At 41.1% G+C, this 3,907-nt stretch overlaps 1 pseudogene; it reads right to left on the bottom strand.

The window, feature by feature from the left end:
• Positions 1 to 2,484: 2,484 nt before the first annotated feature.
• LOC142574631 (uncharacterized) lies at positions 2,485 to 3,311 on the bottom strand (annotated as a pseudogene).
• Positions 3,312 to 3,907: the final 596 nt, after the last annotated feature.

Raw genomic sequence — 3,907 nt, 5'->3', positions numbered from 1 at the left:
AATACACGAGAACATAGAAATCAGTTTTCTCAGCAACCATTGCACCGAATTTGATGTCTGTTGTATTTAATGGAAGAATTCAAATGTAGTTACTGTGGTAAGTGGTGTGTTTAATTAGGCCGTCAGTTTTCTTGCGTTCTTATAGCAAAATTTTGGAAAACTAAACTATAATTTTACGATTCGGCATTGAAAAACGTCATCATAATTGTATAAGCTGCACTTAAAAATACACATAAAGTGGAAAACATTTACATATGATAAACCTCTCCGAAATATACCACTAATTTGTAGCATTTTGTAAAGAGCCTGAAGACATTCTAACAACTTCACGCAGGGTGTTAATTATATAAAATTTGTCCGCTATATATATACCCAGCGCCGACTAGCTCTTCTACATGATCTTCGCTCACGGATGATTATAATTTCCGTACTTTGGCACATACCCACGGCAAGGAATCGTGCAAGAAGCAACGAACAAAACAAACCAATATAAGACTTCCCTCTGCTCAGCATACCAAGTTTAGGCAACAACACTATTTCAATTATGTGTGAAGAAACGCAGAATGCAAGGTGTCCATGTGTCAAGGTTTCTGTATCTTTTAAAGTTTCTCAGTTAATTTTCGGACTGCTCACTGAAGGACACGACCCCGTTCTAGGAACATTAAAATGCGATCACGAATCAGCAGATGGCATTGTATTTAGAGATTGCGCTGCTTATTAGGTGACACACTTATAAAGAGATAAAATTTTTTATACGTAACTTCTGCTTTTACATTTTGTTATATTGCTTCAATTTTTTCAATGACCATGGATGAAATACAGAGCAGATGGAAAAACCTAAAGGACACATTTCGGCGAAAACTGAAAGATGTTAAGGATAAGGAAAGGAGTGGCTCAGCTGCTACAAAAACAATATCCAACTGGCCATACATGGAAAGGCTGCGCTTCATGTCGGATTTGTTTGAATCACGCCGGTAAGAGAAACTGCATCTATGAAGGTACGAGTGCATTAAGCTGCACGTATATTACACAGGAGCCACTGCAACATTTCGCCAGATGAACAGAATTGTCCATATGACAGCACCGCAGCAGAGGAAACACCTGTTATCCTTGAAGATCATTGCGAAAACAAGGAGATTTTCGAAGAAATGTTTCCGTTGCCTGGCTGCTCCCCTAAAGCAACCTCATGCACAAGCAAAGAGTCATCCATGGCCTTGCCGGGGCGGACAGAGAGACGGGCACGAAAGAGACAGAAAAGAATGAAAGGAATCGAGGAAATAGATTTGAGAATTGAAGCCATAAGGGGTGCCCTCGCAGCAAGCCAGGCAATGGACGACGTTACCATTTTGTGTTGTCCCTTGTTCCGTCAATGAAAGAAACTCCTAAGCACATGCAGCAGCATCTGCGGTTAGAACTTCAAAATATTTTTGCATCCTACAGCACGGGAAAGTTTCGAAATCTTCTTGTTAAAAATTACGATTAGTACAGTTACACTAATCTTAAATGCATAAAATGCAGGAGTGCAATAAAAGATTTAGTACAACAGATAAGTACAACATAGAAACTGTGAAACTGTTCATTAACTGTTAAGTCTTTTTTTAATTCATTCTCACGGTGTACCACATTATTTTCACATATTTTTTTTTCTAGATTGGCACCCTAGCATAGTTTCATGTACACTGCTCTTATTTTTTTAATTTTGTAATTGATGTGGCTCTGTATTGGAATGCATACATGCTTTTTCGTTATGCTTGTCATTTGTCTGTAGTTTATGTTTGATACACACTTCGTACATACTCGCACTCTTTTTCTTCACTTGTTTTTTCTTCTTTTTTGTTTGTTTCTGCTCAACTTGTTCTCTTATATTTGTTATGCTTTTTGACCTTTACGTTAATGCCATGATATTGTTTTCATTTGCTGCCATATAGTAATTCCTCTCACCACCTATCCTTGACCAGAGGTCCCAATACAGCCTTTGACTATAGGACCTCCTTTTGTTTTTCACATCCGTCAAAACTTGTAACCACACTGAAGCAATAAAAAAATGAAAAGTTCACTTTGTCAATTTGCAGTTCAGTGATAATACAACAAAGCAAAGCAATTGAACTTTATAAAAAAGAAAGAAATGGTTTCCGTTTTGCCTGTTAGCTGAGCATATCACAAATGAAAGGGGGGGGGGGAGGTAGGGAGTGGTGCAGTCAGTAGCAAATCCAGTGGTGAGGCTGTAACATGTAAAGATATACAATGTAATAAAAAATCTAATGAACAAAAAAGTTCACCACTGAAATCGAATACAACATACAACTGGTGTGCACTGTTAAACACTTCATTCGACAGCAAAGTGGGACATAAGATGAGACACTTCCTTCAAACAGGAGGAGTACATCAAGTACCAAATTCATGTTTCGTGCTCGCATTTCAATAGCCAACCACATAAATGCCTCTTCTTATTTACGTTACTTACTTCTGAGAAGTGTCACTGTGTCATACATCAAACAAGAATCGGCTAGCAAACAGCACACTCAGCAAAATCCTGGTGGATACGTCTTTTGCCCCTAACAGCCGCAGACCAGAAGATGCCCGTTGCCAAGGCACAGAACCCTCTCTACTCACAAAGTATGAGCAGAAAGGTCTCTTGTTTCTGCTGCTGTCCTTGTACAATTGTGCCCAGTTGGAGGTCACAGACTGAGCATTGCTGAGGTGCCAGTGTCCTGCGTGGTGCGCCACTGGCCACTGGTTATGTTGCGATATGCATCTTCAGTGTCGACATAGTTCGCCGTCATGTAGATCACGTCATCACGCAAGAGGTTGTGCAGGACACAACATTCCATGACAACGTAGTCTGCGTTTTGCGGCCGCAGATTGATGCCACGCCGAAAGATCCTTAATCGGGGGACCATCACTCCAAAAGCAATTTCAACACAGCTCCTGCAAATTTAAGTAAAAAAATAATCAACATAAGCAAGGGTAAATTTCGTGCTTTGGTTACCTGGTTGCGCTTAGGCGGTAATTGAAGATGCGCTTGTTTTCATCCTGGCATCTCCCAAAATATGGCCGCAGAGAATCCGGACGAAGTTGAAACGCTTCATCTCCGACGGAAACGTGAGGAGCAACGATGTTTGTGCCAGGTAGCTGCTTCGGAGGTGGAAGGCCGAGCAAGGCCTCTTCCAGTGATTTTCCAAAACGAAAAGCAGACAATGTGCCACCATCACTTTGACGTCCATAAGTCCATCCCCAGCATCAACGCTTATGAATTTCAGATTGCTGTCAACAGCGGCCATGAGGACGATGGAGTATGAGCCCTGTAATGAAATAAGACTATAAGCGCATGTTATGAAAATATGACCTACTGCGTTAATTACCTAGTAGTTGTAATACAAGCTGCCTGAATTAGGAGGAGCTAGTATCTGAGCGTGCTTGCCGTCGACAGCACCAACACAGTGAGGGAATTCCATTTTTTCTCAAATCCATGGGCTACCTCTTGCCAGGCTTCAGTTGTCGGCACCTTAGTAAAGAAAAAAGTCACTTTTAGCGTGTGAAAAAACATGTGTTCCATAGAAGCATACCCGATGCAAGCTAGTTCATGCACACAGGTACTCAGAAAACAAGCTGAAGGAGTTGAAGTTTGTAACCACACTGTAAGTCCCGGTAATAAACAACCTCCATGTGTAGTGGCTAAATGCGTACCTTTCGGTATAAAGGTTGCAGTGTTCTCCACAGCAGCCTGCATACCTGATGCACAATGGTCCCCACCGTTGAGATGCCAACCCTGAAGCTAATAGCAACATCTTGCATGTACATGCGAGATGCGAGGTGCCTGAAGAACAAGGTGCGAAGATTGATAACACAAAACACGGTTTAAAGGGAAAAATTAAAGGAAGCTTATGTTCTGTTTAACAGTACAGGA

The sequence above is a fragment of the Dermacentor variabilis genome, chromosome 3 (assembly GCF_050947875.1).
Source record: "Dermacentor variabilis isolate Ectoservices chromosome 3, ASM5094787v1, whole genome shotgun sequence".
In the NCBI taxonomy this organism is placed as follows: Eukaryota; Metazoa; Arthropoda; class Arachnida; order Ixodida; family Ixodidae; genus Dermacentor; species Dermacentor variabilis.
Note: the sequence above shows the minus strand (reverse complement) of the source record. Positions and strands in the feature narration are given on the sequence as shown.